Below are 18,594 nucleotides of genomic sequence, written 5' to 3' on the forward strand. Positions count from 1 at the left end.
TTGAAAAATCTTTCATGAAGCGGTCATTGTTATCACTGAGTCGTTATTTGTGCCAACCACCGTTTCGGCTGGGCAATAACGTGCTGCAAATAAATAATGAAAATAAAATAGGTATACATTTTCATATACATTTTCCAATAACAATTTATGTCCTTCATTCATTGCTGGGTTGTCCTGCATCATTTGATATTTATGAGAAAATCCCCAGGGCACGCTGTTCGCTCTGAAAGTTAAGTCAGCAGCTGCGCCACATTTAACATTCACTTACTTCTCTCAAGAGGATCCTCCGTGTCTCAAATGGGGTCTCTAAAGAGCTACCTCATTTTTCTCCCTGCTGTTTCAGATCCGATTGTTAGCAGTTATATTACTGAAACCATCTTCCCAATTGATAAATACTGGCTTGGAAGCAGGCCTTTGGGAGCTTTTAGTTATCCAGAGGGTTTTAGTCATCCAGACGAATAGCTGAATGACATGAGGTGCCGTATTCCCATATCCTTCCACTGTTTCCAAGTCCTGATTACTGGGGAATGTAAAATGGGGCCTAGCAGTAGGAATCGCGGTACTAATGTAGTCTCCTGGATTTGAGGAAGTACTTAAGTGCTTTCCTGTATTGGATCAAGAGGAAGAATGCCATCATGCACTTGATTGCCACCAAATAGTTATACCCTTCTTGGAAAATCACAAATCCTCTTGCAAGTTAAATTTAGCACAGATGCACACGCACGCACTCATGTACATTAATTCCTCCAATGTATTTTTTTTAAGAGCTAGATATAACAATGATATTTTTAAAAGCTTGATTTTTGGGGGTGATAATGATAAAAATAAACAAGTATTCAGAGTGTTCAAATGAGCATGCGGCAAATGTATTCTTCCCTGTAAATGCAGGGCTAAAAGACCATCCACTTTCCCTGAAAACTAAATGGTCCCTCACGGCAATATTCTTTCTATATATACAAAAAAGGAGTTACCAGTTACAAAACCTCGTTAAGAGTCGCAGCTCTTCCCTTTTTCTTCTTAGGACATCTTACTTTCCTCCTTATCATGCGGAGATCCATCATGATCTAAACTCTCAAAGGAAGATGCTCCCAAATATAGCATCTGAGTACCTGATTGCCCAATTCACAGGTTTAATTCCCAACTCCACACAGGCCACCTGTGACCCTTCAACCTTCACATCTTCAATGATTTCCCCACCTACCAAAGCCTGATCTTTGGAAAAGGTCAGGCTTAATAAGTTAACCCCTAAGTACCCAAATGAATCTATATGCACATTTTTATTTCTAGGTAATAGAAAACAGTATTTTCCTTCACAGGGGCCTAGGCATAGGAGGTAATAGTGCTCTGAAATGCTGCCAGAGTAACAGGTAGCTTGTGAAGCAGAGGAGCTGAGGAGGCAGGGAAGCCAAGAAAGTGGAAAGAATGATGGAGAGCCCCGAACATCTTGGGAAAAGAATATTATGCCTGCATCTCATGTACTCATTCAGAATAAGCAAATATTTAGAAGGCACTAAAAAAAAATGGGGGCACTTCCCTCATTATTTTTTTGCATGTCTCCTAACATTGAAGCTCATGGAAAAATGCTTGTACAGTGGTGCCCTGCAAGACGAACGCCTCGCAAGACGGAAAACCCGCTAGACGAAAGGGTTTTCCGTTTTGGAGGCGCTTCGCAAAACGAATTTCCCTATGGGCTTGCTTCGCAAGACGAAAATATCTTGCGAGTTCCTGCGGGGTTTTTTCCCTCCCCCCCCCTTTTCCTAAGCCCTAAGCCGCTTATCAGCTGATCTGCTGATAAGCCGCTTATCAGCTGATCCGCTAAAAGCCGCTAAACCGCTAATAGTGCTAATCCGCTAAGCCGTCAATGGGCTTGCTTCGCAAGACGAACAAACCGCTATACGAAGAGCCTCGCGGAACGGATTAATTTCGTCTTGCGAGGCACCACTGTATATGTGGGAGCTGTAGATTCACATCACAGATTTCACATGTGGAAGGAAGCAGCAGACTGAACTGTTTGAAAATAAATGAAATTGACAAATATGCAATTATGTACACATTAAATTCATCTATTTTAATGAGACCTGAGCATGCAGTGTATAGATTTAGCAATAGGATTAAGCTAGAAGCTAAACATATTGTTTACAAAACATAATTAGCGGTGAATACCATTTCACAGGGAACATATCTGACTACTTTCCTGATAAAATCAACTCTTTATAACCGGGATTAAGGTGCTGATTGCTATTGGCAAAATGCCACAAATGACATTTGCGGCAACAGTAAAATCAGAAGCACTGATTGATTAAGAGTATCAATAAATGTTTCTATCCATAAGAAACAATAACAATGGACAATTTGGCATGTATTTGCACCTTAAACTATTATAGTATGGTATATTATAATATAGTATACTATTATACTAGGGCCACCGTTTACAAAAAAATACCGCTGCAACATTCAGATATCAATTTCAGCCTCCATGTATCCCTTAAATTCTGTTGTCCTAAGTGGCTGGTTTCATCTTGCAACACAGGAGGGCTGTTTGTTACCACTGGTCTATCTAGCCCAGTATGGTTTGCACTGATTGGCAGTGGTTCTCTTCAGACAAGTCTTTTCCAGCCCCACTGGGTGATCCCAAATATTGAACCTGGGATTTTCTGCATGCAAAACAGGTGCTCTACCACTGACATTTGGCTCTTCCTCTTTAAACGGCACTATAGTGTTTCAAACCTTGAACTTGTGGCACTTTCCATTTGCTTCATCCCCAGCCTATTTTCTTAGGTGCCAGAAGCCAGAAGAGTGGAATTTGGGGACGACATTGGGATATTAGCTAGCTATGGAAATTGGTATTACGGTAAATCTAACACACACACAAAACCCTGCTTAAATTAAACAATTTCTTCAAAAATTTACATTGCTTTGGAAAAAGCTTGCTATTTATGTAAACATTTAAAACTGTGAAGATTCATGATTAAGAATATCATATTTTCCATCCTTGCTTAGGCATTAAAATTTTAAAATATATTTAACTGTGAATTAAATACCTTCTAATCAAAAAATAAAATATGTGTTATTTAATAAATCTGTAGGCATAGTTTACAATCATTAGTCTGTGGTAACTTATCACTGAATCCACAGCTGAACTCTTATACATGTTGAGTTATTGAAGAGGGTAGATATCTTTCTCTCTCTCTTTTTAAAACTTGAAATCTGAGAACCATGGTAAAAATAACCCCATTCATTTTTACTTTGTAAGAATCTGAGGCTCTGAAGCACTGGCAAGATCCCCTGTATATCATCTACTACAGATTCATGAACTTGCTTTCAGATGAAAGAAAGCCTGTTAAAAGTATAAAATAAGGCAAAATAAAGTAATTGTGTGCCTCGCAGCACATGCTCTTGTTCTTGACCTACAAAGAATCTTGTCGAAAGAAAAGGAATGGATTGGGACTGCCCTGGGCCACACAGTGTATTTAGGATCATGGAGACAGGAACCCAAGGGAAGCAAAAACTTTGTGTCAAAAAGAAACTCTTTCACAATGGATTTCAAGTTCTTAGGTAAATAATGCAAGGTGGGTAGGTGGGAAGTACAAAGCTTCTTGTATCTGGATGGAATGGGGTCAGGCATGTTGCCATTCTATCCTTTGATTCAACTGAGAAGCAGACTTGGAGCTAATTCATACATTACCACAACAGCATGATAGCAGCTATCCTCTGGCTCCAGTAACACTTCCATGCAAGAATCACATAGGCATAAATACTCAGGCAGTGGCAGGATATGTAAATGGTCCCACCATGTGGTTTCTTTGTCCATATGTTACACTTGAACACACACAGTCTCATAGCTGTCAAGTGTCCCTTATTTGAAGGGACAGTCCCTTATTCCAGCGCCATGTCCCGCTGCTGTCCCTTATTGATGGATATCCCTTAAATGTCCCTTAAATGATGTCCCTTAAATTTCAAAGGAAGCAGCTCCTCTCCCTCCCTCCCTTCTGGCCAGGGAGGAGGGAGGCTCCAACTGTGTTGCTTGGCTGTGTTGCTCACCCAATAAGAAGTCTAAGAACGACTGGGGGGTGGAGCTTGCATGCCTTGTGTGCGGCTAGTTAATGCAAGCTGAGGAGGTTTTTGAATGCTGGACGCCATTTTGTTGCACGTGCTGCTGCAAACTTTGCAGTGCAAAGCCAGGCCGGGGAGCCATCTTAAGCTGAGGCTGCATAGGCCTTGTGGTGCATGTGATTCAGATTCTATTCAGCTGAACCTCTGGTTACAAAGTTGGTTGGACAGTGTTCTCGAAGCTACCAGCATGAGTTTGACCAGACTGCAGGAGGACAGGAAGACTGGAGTGCCTGGAACAGGTGAGGCTGCAGGTCCCTTATTTTGGCTGCTAGTCCCTTATTTTCAAGGCTGCTGGTCCCTTATTTTCAAATCTGTAAGTTGACAGCTATGCAGTCTCCTTGCAATATGTGTGTGCATATCAATTTTGTATAGCATCTGTGCAAATTGTCCTTTTTGCTAGTGTTATATCATCTGAGGCCCTTTTCCTGTAAGGCTTCTAAAAGTTTGCTGAAGCTGGAGACAGACAATTTTTTTTAAGGAGTGAGTTGAAGGTGTTATGAAGCACCTAACATTGCCTGTACTCATTTATTATTTTTATATTTTATTACAACCCCCCCCCCAATTCTGATTTTCTACAGAACCTATATGCAAGTCAGCTCACAATTTTAATATAAACATAGCTACTAATAAAACAAACACTGAATAATTTAAATAGCAATATTTAGGGTGCAATCCCATGATCATAGGGTACTATAATTTATTCTACATTGGTAGTCAACCTTGCAGAGGCCACTATTTTCAGCCCCAGGATCCTCCATCGTTGTTGCTCCTCTGCTGCTAGCTTTGGGTTTGCTGACCAACACTGAAACTGGCATACTTGTTTTCTGTCCAGCTGCTCTGACTCATGCAAGACTGGCAAGGCTCTGAATTTGGTGGTTCTTTTGCTTTCTCCACCCGCTTTTTCTCCATTCTTCTATTAAATTGACCTCACATTAGAACCATGCTGGAATAATTTGGTATTCACTGTCCACAAAAAGGCAGGCAGTGATGAAGGCCAGGTGTACCTCTCTGGAATTGGTGTTCCAAATCTCAGCCATAACTGAGAAAGCACACCTCCCCATGCCAACTTGCTGGCAAGCGAACATGGAGGAGGGTCTTTGGGATGAAATGGACTCCTCTGTCAGGTTTGTAGAGGAAAAGGCTATATCCTAGTCCCAGGCTGCTTAGGGCTCTGAAAGTCAAAACCAGCACCTTGAACTGAGCCCAGAAACTAATTGGCAACCAGGGAAGTTAGTGAAGACCAGGGAAGTTAGTGAAGGATCAAAATAAATGGAACACCTTACTTTCCTGGCCTTGCCAAAACCTTAGCAGCCACATTCTGGGTCTGTTATTATCTCTGATTAAACAGGCATTGGAGGTTTGTAGCACTATAAAACTCTGAAAAGCCTGACCTGAAAGGCAACAAAAAGAAAAAGAGAAACAGCAAGAACCACCACCACTTATCCTCTGTTTCCCATTTGGATCAATATATTACCTTTTGTGTTTTTGGTTCTTCATTAGAAGTAATATGAATAAGCAGTTAGATGACACTAAGCTAAAACTGTTCTATTAACAAAAAGGTTAGTATACTTAGAGCCATTAGAAATGGCTACATTTTATAATCACAGTCACAGACTCGGAGGGTCCTGGGACACAAATAATGAAAAACAGAGTGAGCCAAGCGTTGTTCTGCAGCATCTTCTTGCAACGGTATAAGGAATCTTGTTTGCACAACTGTGATCACATTCTGCTTCACTGGCACTCTAAAAATATTACTGGGCAAAGAAGTAACAACTTTGATTGCCAGGGGAGTCATGCTGGCCTTGGGCACACCAGTGATGGGTTTAATAGTGTAGTATTAACTGTGATTGATGTGTGAGCAAACACTCAGATCAGTGATACAGGTGGTATTTGGTTGTATGTGTAAGGCAAGGAAAGTTACAACAGACTGAAGTTTATAGTCTTGGGAATGAGTGGTGTTTCACACCAAGCACAGAAAAACAAGCATGATGTGCATATTCTGGTAACACACTTAAAACCAACATCTCTTCAAAGTAATACTACACAACACAAAAAACAACAACACAAAAAACAACAACCCAACAGAGAAACAACCATCCATTAACTTTATAAATAGTTGTGTAAAGCAAAGACAAAGTTCGAAGTCCAAGATATATTGGTTCCTAAGGTAGAAAATTCAAATAGTTCCTGCGTTCTCCCAAGTTGCAAAACTGTAATAGGAAATTTCGGCTGCAATGCTATGTATACTTATCTGGGATTAAGCACCACTGAAGAGGTTGAGTTTATGATTAAACACACATGGTAAATAATCATTTGAAAGTATTCAATAGTACCCTAAAATCCACCACCTGAGGTGAGCTGCCTTATCTTGGTGGTGTGAACCCTGGTACAGAAGTGCACCTGTACAAGTAGAATCCCACACAAAACCAGATGCCTAAGGGAGGGGAAACTTTCAGACTTTTCTGGTTTCCCTCACAGGTTAATTAGTTCCCTCTGTGAGACTGATATGCAAGATATGATGATAGCCATTCCTGTCATTTGTCCCCAGTTTGTAATCAACATGGAGGTTTCATTTGCAGCTATTATAGCTAATAGTCCTTGCTATATTTTTCCTCATTGGATTTGTCTGTATTATTTATCTGTTGCACTTTTAAACCTGCCTTCATCAAATTACATCCATTTCTTTGAACACTGGGTCCTCAGTTGTTGTTCAACTACAACTCCCATCATCCCTGATCACTGGATAAGCTGGCAGGAAATGATGGGAGTTATGGCACCCCAAGTTGAAGAACAGATAAACAGATCATAGTCTAGCCATCTTAGGATCCAAGCACACTTTCCCCATTCAACTCCTATGACTGATAATTCTAAAATGGCAGTGGGGGAGAAACCACACGCCCCCAGTGTTGTCCTGCCTCCTGATCTCCAGCTGAAGCAATGCAAAAGCAGTGCATGAGAGAAGACCGAGACATCCACTGCGGAAGGTAGCTCTGGATCTACTGGGCATCACACATTAGACGGGCAAGTAGATTTCTGACTCCTAGTTGTTTAACAATAGCATCAACAAAATGAACCCCTTGCTGCCCTAAATAATACTACTGAAATGAAGAAAGCTTTGGGGGAAGGGAGGCGCAGATTGCTGTGTGTGGAAGGGCTGTAAAACCCATCTGGTGCTACTGGAAACAATTATTCAATTCTATATGTATGCCTTTTGCGCAAGGCTCTAGTTGGCAAATACTGGAGCTTTAGTAAAAAAAATCTAGAGTAGATCCCACAAGCCTGAAGTCTGCCCACTCCCGTTTTGTTGCCTGACAGAAATTCGCCAGTGTCCCTCACCATCACTCAATGCACCATCTATTTTAACCCCAGCTTCAGGGATTCAGGGCTGTGGGCTGCCCAGTCTGAAGTTGAGGTGGGTGGGCTGGGAGGGATCCAAGCAGAATACGAAGGCCATGCTTGTTTGCTTTCAAATCACTGCAAGCGGAGGCTAGGAAACCTTCTCCCCATTATTGGGCGAGCGCCTTCCTCTCGGGCAAAATGGCTCTATCCCCAAGGGAGGCTGAGCGCACCTTCCCTTCTACTCGGAACCAGCGGGAAACTGAAGAAGGGGCGGGGCAGCAGGAAACTTGCGCGCGCAGCAGGGTCGGCGGCGTGGGAGGGGCTAGGCCAACGGCCCGAAGTGCACGTGCCTCTTCCCGCCAACGTAGCGCCACCAGCCAATGCCCGCGCGAGAAAACAACCAATAGCGAGAGGGAGCAGCCGCTGCTGTAAACATGCTTCTCCCTTTCCTCCTTCACACACGCACACATAAATAAACGCACGCGCCGACGGTATCCCGCGGCCGAGCGCGCCACCACAAAACTTGCCACGGCTCCCTCCACAAGGGCAAAAACAAGAAAGCATCCAGAAAGTTGGGCAACGTGGCGCGCTTCCTCCCCCCCCCCCGCGCCTCCTCCCGACTCCCCTCACGCGCGCGCCTGGGTGCGTGTTTTAGTTTTTCCAATTCTCCTCACGGAAAGCTGCTCTCTTTTGTTTTCCTCACAGTTGTACTTTTCCTTCTTTCTTCCTTAACTACTTGAAGAAAGACAGTGGTGGTTGGTGGTGGGAGGAAGCACAACTTTGGAAGGGGTGCCCCCACCCCCTTTTTTGCTTTTTTTGCCTCGACTTGGAACAGGGAAGAGAATAAATCAATAAAGGCGGAGCGGCGACCGCGGGAATATAAGCAGTGGCAGGAGAAGGTGAGTGCGCCTCTTTTCTTTCCCTCCCCCTCCTCCCTCAGTTTCTCCCACTTGCTTCCCTAGAGGGGGTCTTCCCTGGTGTATGTGGGGGCCATCCCTCTTCTCCCCCCCCAAACACCGCCGCCCCTTATCTAACGCCGCTTTCCTCTTAAACAGCCCCCACAAGCGAGCGTCTCCTCCTCCTCCGGAGGCAAACATGCCCAGGAGCCCCCAGCTCAGCTGCTGACGAGGAGGCCCGACGGCGCCTTGTCTGGCGCGGGGCGGGGGGGGGGGGAAGGTCCGATGCGCGTCCGCGGAGCTACCGAAACCCATTTTGCCCTTCGCGTCACGGGACGAGGTCCAGGCGCAGAGAGGGCGGGCGGGCGGGTGTTTGTGTGCACCGCAGAAACACGCGACATTTTGCCGAGAGGGGGACGAGGGCGACGGTGGTTGGACTGGGCAGGGACTGGGTGCCCCCCGCCTCAAATCTCTTGCCTCCCTCCAGGTGACCTCGCCTCGTTATTTGCCCCGTAACGGGGGGCGAGAGGAAATCGAGGGGCGTCCAGGGGAAAACAACCGCAAAACTTTTTGCCTCGTTCTCTCTCCTGAATCCCCACTTCGCCGGGGCGATTCTGTCTCGGGTTTCCTTCCTCGGCTTCTTATGCCATTATAACAAACGTGACATACCGGTAAGAGAAATCAGGCGGCCTCTTTTGATCTCGCTGCGCTGCTCGTTGCCGTCGCTTTCCGGGTTTCTGTTTCAAAGGTTCGCCTTCGCTCCGGGTCCCCCCTGGGCGAGCTGCTCGACCCGAGCCAGGGCGGTGTGGTGTTTCAGCTCCGGGGAGGGAGAGAGGGGCACGGTCTGGGTGCGGGGTAGGGTAGGGTTCTCCCCCCCCCCTTCCCTTTCTTGACCGCAAAAAAGTCTCTTGAAAGTTTCGGTGCGAGGGCTGGTGTTGTGCAACTTGCCAGCAAATGGAAATTGCACGCATGGAGGTCGTAGAATTAAGAAAGTCGCTCTGCGAACGGTGGGAATTGATGCCAACTTTTTGGAAACGACCATAAACTGTTTTTCTTTCCCCTGGACTTGGATTGTAAAGCTTGGATCTGGAATATATATTACTCTGCTCCGTTGAAGAGCCTGGGACTTCCCAGCCTGCGTCTTACGTTCTTTTTTTTAAAGCAACATCGCAGTTGGTTTTTTTGTTTTAAAGGATATAGTTGCTGTTCAGGCTGGTGCAAACGTAAAATACAGATAGATTTCTAGACTAGTAGAAAGGTACAAAGCTCAAGCAGCTTTTTGTTTGTTTCGCTCTCTTTCAGAAAAACCGAGTGTGTGCATGTAGGCTTAAAAGTACACAAAGCAGCTACTGCTTTGTTTATGTGGTGGGGGTGGGGGGGGAAGGAACTTTACTGATCTCAGGGAGTATCGTGATCTTCACTTAGGTGTAATAATCACTATAACGGGGCTTATGTTTTGCTCTGAAACGACTTCCACGTGGAGAGGTCTGGTGTGTATGTACATACTTGAAGTAATAGAATTCTCAGTGTTCGTCCCAGTGGGCTTTTGGCCATTAGTTTGACTTTCTGCCTGTCATTAGACACTCCCAAAATCTGCTATAAAAGAGCTGAAGGGTAGCTTTTGGCTTTATGGTTGCATGGTATGTTGTTTTAACGTTCTTTTTCTCTTACCTTGAGGCCGTTGAATCATTGGTGGGGAAATGTGAATTGGTAAAATGTGTCTACATGCAAACTACTTTGTCTGCTTTTTTAAATCTGACTTACCTTTGCATCCATTTCATTGTCATGCATTGAAAAACCATTGGCGTATGAAGTGCTGCTTTTCCAGTGAAGATTCAGGGATTGACAATGGGGTTTTGTCTACCTGTGAGAAAATTACTGGTATTGAAATCTTACATAATTGTCATTTGTTTGATATTTTACCCTGTGGTCAAAGTTTTTAAAACCAAATGTATATTGCTTTTATTCCACAATCGCCATGAATAGAAGTTTGCAGAGAATATCCCATTACCATTAGTAGTTCACATATCTTTAATATGGAATTAAATTTACTTTGAAAGATAGTGTTTTGATCAAAATACATTTTTGATACATTTACTTGTTAATATGGTTAATTAGAGTAAGAAAGTACATCATAAGTTGATTCAAATTTGATGTGTCCTATATACTCCTTTCTCTCTGATCAGATTTTTAAAGAAAGAAATTGTGGCGTTCTAAGCCAACTTTTCTTTGGTTTACGAGCACTGCTTTACTTTCCCTCAGTAAAGCTGTAGTAAAGGCACATAGGCTTTGTATATCAGCAGCATACTTCATTCTTGCTGCATTACCCCGAGAATACAAACTTTCTCACTTATTTTGACATAATTTTATTCAGTGCTTTATTATCTATCTTTGAAAGAAGAAGCTCATATATAAAATAATCTCTAGCACTTCTATTCTGTTTATATTGCAATGGAACTTTAAGTCTTGCCACTAAATAAAAGCCACATATTTACAGATGTGTTATGGGTGCAATTAGTAATGTAATACTTTTTCCCTATTGCTTTGAAGTATACTAGCATATATTCAGTGTATGCTTATTTCATCTGGCACAATGTTTTTGGAACCCTTTGTTCCTGTGCAATAGGAACCTGTTTTGACAGTAATTGACAGAGAGCTCATGGACAGAATTCTAGGTCATGCTGCCATACTATTCTTCAGTTTCTCAGTAGTATAGCTCACAATGATTTATTACATAAATTCATTAGAGATGCATATTTAAATCTGCATTCCTAAGCACATAATCTTGGTAGTTCTCCTGATATTGGTGAAACTTATTTTCAAATAAACGTTTTTCAGGATTGGGGATCACAACATCTTTTTAGGCCATGCAAATTTGAGATGCAAACATGCATAACTACAGTATTTTGTTGTAGTTGCAGTTAAATGGTCACATATCAAATGTGCCATCTTGTTGCTTCTGATGGGTTGATACCATGTTACCCGGTAAAATATCATTTGTCATGTCCTCAAATATTATCATATTCTTGAAAGAGGACAACAGAATATGTAATATGTTAGTGATGAATCTTATATTGACTTCTGTAGAGCTTCTTATATTCAGGTAATGATTTTTGCCTCCTGAAAAGGAAAGTTGGTTTGGGGGTTGGGTTGATTGCTCAATCACTTATATCTGAGTATTATTTTTTGTAAAGGTTTTTATTTTAACTTTTGAAAATGAAGACTTATGAACCCTTTCTTAAAAAGCAGGTTTTCTTTTTTATATGGTGAGTTTATTTGGCATAGTTTTATATAGCAGCTGCTGATCATATTTCATAGAGCTGTTAAAGCACTTAAAACCCAAAATTAGGTACTGTCTGGTAGTAAATATTTCAAATCGTTGCTTGAAGAAATAAATGGAGAAGTGGTTCTCTAAAATCCATTGCTGAACAAAAAGCAAGTAGGATTTTAATATTAAAAATAACAATATTATTATTATAAATAACTGGGACAATTTACTTCCATATAATATGTTTTTAGTGCTCCTTTGTAAGTGACTCACTATTGAGAAATCTTAGAATGATTTCTCTGTGGTTGTTGAAAACATGGGATATTGACACTTCATTCAGTTGCAACAGCGAGCACCAATTGCACCCCTACTTCTTTTTCCCTAAAACCTTGTTGTAGAACAGAAGATTGCACATTTATCTGCTTTGTGTGATCAAAGTTTAACATGTTCCCCCAAAGTATTAACTTTTCTCACATTTTAAACTAGTGATGAACTTGGAATTTTACAAAATAGCTTCAGATAGCTAGATACTGATTTTGTTTAGTTCATTTCTGTTAACTGAAGGTTAAATAATTAAAGATAAATGTTGTGAGTAATACTCTATGTTACAACACAATGTAGTTTCAAGCATTTAAAAATATATATAAATCCTCGATACATCGGATTTGATAACAACATCAAGCCCAGTGTAGTGTCTTACACCAATGCCACAGGTAAGTAAGTAAGTAAGTAATTTTATTTACGGCCATAGGCCCATACAATGCCACAGGCTTGAATGTGCTTTGTAGCTTCAGCCCTGCTCTCATTGCTGTCTTGGACATAATTAATAGAAAGATGCAATATTCTGTGTATGCAATTAATAGAAAGATGCAATTTTCCGTGTATAAGACTAAGTTTTCCCCCTTAAAAATAATGTCAAAAATTAGAGGGCGTTTTATACTTTGGGCCATTTCCCCCATTTTCTTAAATCTGAGTCTCCAAAAATAGGGGGCGTCTTATACATGGGGGACATCTTATAGATGGAAAAATATGGTAAGTATTTAAAATAAATAAATGTTAGTTACAATTGGAAAGCAAATTGTTAATAGTGCTTTGTTAAAAATTTATAGCACAAATAGATTGATACTTTGGGACTATTTTACAGTTCAATCAATGATTTGAATGTAAACAAAGCAGTTTTACTAAGAGCACATCATTTTTGTCTTTTTAAAAAAGAGTATTGTATAAATGATAGCTCAACTCTAACCTTTCCCTGTCAATGAAAAGTGCTAATTGAATATGCAAGTTTTGACATAATAGTTTAGATTGATGCTTGATACTTTCAGCCTTTCTGTCCTTTTTAATTGTTCTTCAGATTTCATACCAGTATTCTGCATGGAACTATTAGGCTGCAATTCTATACCAGTTGTATACAATTCTATGCCTGAGATTCTCATTTAAATCAAGGGGACTTATTTCTGAGTAAAGAATTGTGTTGTTAATGTCTTATAAAATAAAAATTGTTATTAAAGATGAACTTTATATTTTAACAAATTAACTTTTTAAGAGATCAAAAAGGTATTAATATTTTGTAGTGAGTAAAGATTACAGTGTATGAACACAATCCAACAGAAGGTGTTCAAGTTAAAATTTGGGAATTGTATGCCAATCCTATCGTCACTTGCTTAGGAGTAAACCCTATTGAGTTCAGGAGGACATTTCTTAGTAGGCATGCTTAGGATTCACTTTCAATCATAACTGGGGTAGACTCACTAAAATCGACTAAGAATGAGCTAGTTGGATACAAGCCTTGTTTAGCAGAGACTGTGTTTTGGCAAACCATTTGTGTCCAAATCTGTTCTTAAGACAGTTTGAAGTGCTTTACATACTAACTACTTTGCCGTTTAAGAAATACAGCCATCATTCTATTGATGGTTTTATCTGTCATGAAAGAAGAATAGGCCATATTTATCATGACAGGAATGACCAAAAGTGAGTCTTATTCTTGTGCCCTGCTTTCTTTTCCTTTGCTGCAACCACGTGGAGAAAACAATGTCCGCTTCCATTTTAGATTAACCACAGATTAGCTTTATGTCCAAATCCTAAAGTGTGATTAATCTTAATTACGGTTTGTTGAACCAAGCAAGCTTCATTGCCAATGGTTTTTAATTGGCTTGTTTCAAACAAACCATAGTTAAGATTAGCCACACGTTGGGTTTAGTCATAATGCCAAACTGCAGTTAATGAAATGGAAGTGAAAACATCTGAATGTCTCATGACCATGCCAGAATAAACCATGGTCCATTGTGATCTCCAAATTCAGCCAGTTACTTTGATTTATAGCCTTATATAAGTAAATATATTTATAAAAATACATTTGCAACACTTTCTATATAGGGCTGTAATATAAAGTATTGAAGGTTATTTTTATTTGTTGCTTTAAAAGTTTAGACCTCTTATTGTGCAAATTATCCATGTTTTGTCTAAGTACTATTTGATTTTTTTCTCACTTTCAATCCAGGTTGTTAGATTGGTGTTCTTTGTATATAAATGTTTTTTTGCATAATCTGACAACATAATTACAGCTGGGTTGGGTATTTTTGGAAACTCATCCAGTTGCTTTGTGAGTGCTCTGCTATGTTAGTTGTGACTGATATATTTTTTTTCTTACTGTTTTACAACTCATCAGAAAAAGTAGGAAAATTGATTTGGTTTTCCTACTAGGTAACCATCTCTGAATTGCTGCACATATACTAAAGATGTTTCTGACCTGTATCTCTCTCTCTCTCTTTTTTTTAGTGGATAGTAACTAGCATATTACATTAACTCCATATGAAGCTATAATAGGACATTTCATTACAATGAAAGATCTATATTTTATATTTTTAGTCAAGTTTAGAATAGTGGACTAGACTTTTTGATACCTATAGTTGTTCATAATTAACTTGACTAATGTGTTGCATCAGTTGGAACCTATATTGTTAGGTTTAAATTTATGTTCCCAGTAGTGTAAAGTGTTATGCCCTTAATGTTTAAGTGAAAACAAAAAAAGCAAATATATTAATAAATCTATAGGTTATGTTACAAAGCACAGCACACAAAGTTCTACTCACCCGTGGGAGCGTTCCTCATGCATACTACATTTTAAAATTAAGGAGACTTTTAAAAGTAGTTTCTGATGAAGGTGTAGTGAAGTAAAAAAAATCCCATTGCATGTCCCTGAATCTTTGAATGTTTCTATAAAGTAGTTCTTCAAATCTTTGCCATAATTAAAACCAGAAATACCTACCTCAATAAGTAATGACATTGTTAATCCAGGTCCTAGTGAAGGAAGGCAGAAGCATTGATATTGGTGTAGGCAGCCAACTGGATATAACCTGGATTGGTTAATTAGATGTGTGTAATTTGGAAAAATAGTAAATGGGCATACTTCTTTTAAATATAGTATTTGTATATGTCACTTAGTATAAAGTATACTTAGCATATCAAACTGCCATGGCACCAGAAAACTACTTTTCCACACCAGCCATCTGCAGTGGGTGAATTGGCTCTGTGTGCACCAGAGTTCCTCTGCCTTTAAAGCATTCTGTACTCAAAACAATAGGAGAGGAAACTGTATGTGAATAGTGAGTGACTGTACATACACATCTTCTCTAATAATGATGTTGGCATGCGTAGCATCTTAATGAATACATGGAAGCTTCATGGGGTTCCTGAATTGTGGGGCAAAATTGTCTATAGCTATACAAGGCTGTGATAGTACAGTATGGACCTCAAAAAGTCATTTTAGTTAAAATATGAGGTCTTAATTTGGTTTTGGTTCCTTTCTGCTGACCCTCTATGAAGTTTTAAACTCTTGGGGTTCTAGCCAATGCTATCTATGTGACTACTTCTCACACAATGAGACTTCACTTTCCTCCCCTTCCTGCAGTCCTAGATGTACCCTTAAAATCTACTCTGGGGTGTTGGGAGAGAGGAAAGTAAAGTCCTGTCGCACAAGTGGAAATCACACTCTCGGTGTTGGATTATGCCATTGGATTTAGTTGTATATAAAGAATAATATTTATATTGAACATCATTGCCCAGCACCATATTTCTTTGAAGATTTATGATAAACTGTTGTTTGTTTGTTTTTTAAAGAATAATGCTATAGGTGCTCAGGAATGTGATAAATTATTTTACAGACCAGCCTTGTAGGTTATGATGAGTCTACAGACTCTATTTTTCAGCAACTTAAACTATTTTTCCCCACAGGTACACACAGTGAGGATCATTGTACGTATTATGGGCCATATAAACTACCTCTAACCAAATTTCCGTTTCACTTTCAATGTCCTATGCAGCTCTGTTAAAGGGTCTCTAGCATGTCACGGGGACGCGGGTGGTGCTGTGGTCTAAACCACAGAGCCTAGGGCCTGCCGATCAGTAGGTTGGCGGTTCGAACCCCCGCAATGCTCGGTCCCTGCTCCTGCCAACCTAGCAGTTCGAAAGCACGTCAAAGTGCAAGTAGATAAATAGGTACAGCTCTGGCAGGAAGGTAAACGGCATTTCCGTGTGCTGCTCTGGTTCGCCAGAAGCGGCTTAGTCATGCTAGTCACATGACCCAGAAACTGTATGCCGGCTCCCTCGGCCAGTAAAGCGAGATGAGCGCCGCAGCCCCAGAGTCGTCTGTGATTGGATCTAATGGTCAGGGGTCCCTTTACCTTTAGCATGTCATAAGAGCCTTTTCTTGGAAGCTCTGGGTGCCGCAATGAGGAGGGGGCAGAGAATTCCCTTTACACAAATGACTTTGTGCTCATCCTCCATTAGTTACAACTCAGTACCTTCTGGTGGACACCCAAAATAATTGAAGTGCACACCTTAAAATGTAGCATGCAAATATGTCAGGATATTCTTACCATCGAAGAAGACTTGACAGAGAGCTGGGATTAGGTGTTATGCAATTTATTGTCAAGGATACATTTGGAGGCAAATTTGGGTTTGCTGCTTTGTAAAATAGCTGCCCCCTGTAATGCCTGGGTTTAATAGCTAAAATATGTCCTTGAAGTACAAGAAAAATATTTCTCCTACAATCTTTAAGTTTGAAAAGCTATTGTCTATACATAGCCTCTGACTGACTACCGCCTAAAATTCTAGTAGGCTGCCTGCCAAGTCAGGTTGAAGCAGTGGCTGTATGCTAAATGTACTCAGATGCAAGACTGAGAAACAGTCTTGCTCATCTTGCTTTACTTTTTTTTCCAAGGCTGCACTTCCGTTTTACAGGTAAAATTGGGCTGGGGCTTAGAACAAAATTCAATTTAAAACTGCTGGGAGTGGTGTCTGCATACTGTTTCCTAGTTTCATAAGGCAAAATACTAATTCTCCAAATGGAATGACTGTAAAATATCCAGTTATTAGAATGGCAGATATTAGAACAGCAGGTTATTGAAGAATCCATTGAACTGGTTTATTGTAATCACCTCATTTTTATGTACTGTAAAATAATGTTTTGCATTTACCCCCCAGTGAGCTATTTTGTTCCAGTCTTATCATGTTTTATGATTTATGTTTGTACAAAGAAATGATGATACTAGTCTTGTGCTTTGTTATTGAAAAATAAAAAGGGAAACACAAAAAACAGGTTATTTGTATTTATTATGAATACAAGTTTACATGTTTATCTCCAAAATTACAAATCCAAAACATGTAAAATAACTTTTATGGTCAGTTGGGAAGTTTACAAATAATCTTCTTGTATAAGCTTGGTATATATCTTTGATGGTTGTCTTCTTTATTGTTAAGGTTTTTTTATTGGAAGTATTTGTTCTACGATGGTCTGCAGGATAGACTGTATTGGTTCGGTAGTTTAGAGGCAAAATAGTGTTTGCATTTGGACATGATGCAAAATAATGTCTTAGTGTCAGCTATCAGGCATGCTTGCTCCTCCCTTTGTCTCCGGCATGGCTCTGTTGGGGAGATCAGTAGTTGTGCATTAGATTAATTGCAGATTTGTCATGATATTCAAAGACTAAATATATAAATATATAATTTTTGTAACTGACATTTCATGGCCACATCCTAGGTAATAATTGAATATAGATGAATAAAAAACAAGAATGTGAGTGTGATATGTAGAAGTGGCAGTAGTGATTAAACAATACTGTCCATAGGTATTTCTAAGTCATTTTTTTTTAGGAATGGCAACTTGTAGCACAGCTTTCTACATCGTTCTACAATTGCAAATACAAGTTGAAAGAAAAGGAATAAATTAGCTGAAATACTCTAAATCTGGTTGTAAAATCTTCCCAGTAGTATACCTGCCTATTGTTAGTTACACAACTGTGTTCAGATGTAGAAGGAATATAAGGTATGCAGATTTGCATGTTGTTAAATGTAAACAAAACACATAATAGATTTTATGCTCTATTGTAGCAATTTATGAACACAATGCTAATGTGAGAATAATGAGGGGGGCTGATGTGGAAGAGGTACTGTGGACAGGAGTTCTGTATACAGACCAGGATGAAAGAAGATCACAGTGAGGCACCAAGTTGTTATGTTTTGTTGGGCATATTATTCAGTGATAATATTGAAGCAGAACACTCTTCATTTTGTGAATGATATTGAAAGCTCATTGCTGTTTTTTTCAGGGAAGGGGGCCACAATTCACCTAATGAGTCTGTCAGCAAAAACACTTCACAAGGACTTCTGCTTGTGGGAGTGTAACCCCCCTTCCTCACAATTAACATCTGTAGAAAATGGCAAAAAGTTAGTTTGGATGGAATATACACTGTTTGCTTCCACAAATTTCTGCCTATTTGGCAGGCAAATACAGCAGCATACTGTTAACGATACAGACACTGTCTAAGGAATAACAACTACCTATTTGTGGATATTTATTTTGTAGTATTTTTACTTGAATGGTCAAACTGTTTTTGTTTGCTTTTTTAGCTTAACTGTTTTAAACAATTGTTATTTTACTAATTAACAACAAATGAACTTCTAAAACAAAAACAAAAT

The 18,594-nt window shown here is 40.0% G+C and overlaps 1 protein-coding gene across 14 annotated transcripts in view; it reads left to right on the plus strand.

Annotated features, from left to right (window-relative positions):
- The first annotated feature begins 7,881 nt into the window (after positions 1-7,881).
- The window catches only part of EYA4 (EYA transcriptional coactivator and phosphatase 4), a 124,789-nt gene continuing 114,076 nt past the window's right edge, over positions 7,882-18,594 (plus strand). For 3 of the 14 annotated variants that reach the window (XM_081855306.1, XM_081855298.1, XM_081855313.1), the window contains exon 1: positions 8,617-9,019. The gene's annotated coding sequence lies outside the window, so the exon portion shown is untranslated. Of the gene's footprint in view, positions 8,352-8,614; positions 9,020-9,469; positions 9,607-18,594 lie in introns of those variants that run through there. The other 11 variants (XM_081855301.1, XM_081855300.1, XM_081855305.1 and 8 more) reach the window with 7 other exon arrangements.

Source organism: Podarcis erhardii, assembly GCF_964252035.2.
Source record: "Podarcis erhardii genome assembly, chromosome: 3".
NCBI classification, from domain to species: domain Eukaryota; kingdom Metazoa; phylum Chordata; class Lepidosauria; order Squamata; family Lacertidae; genus Podarcis; species Podarcis erhardii.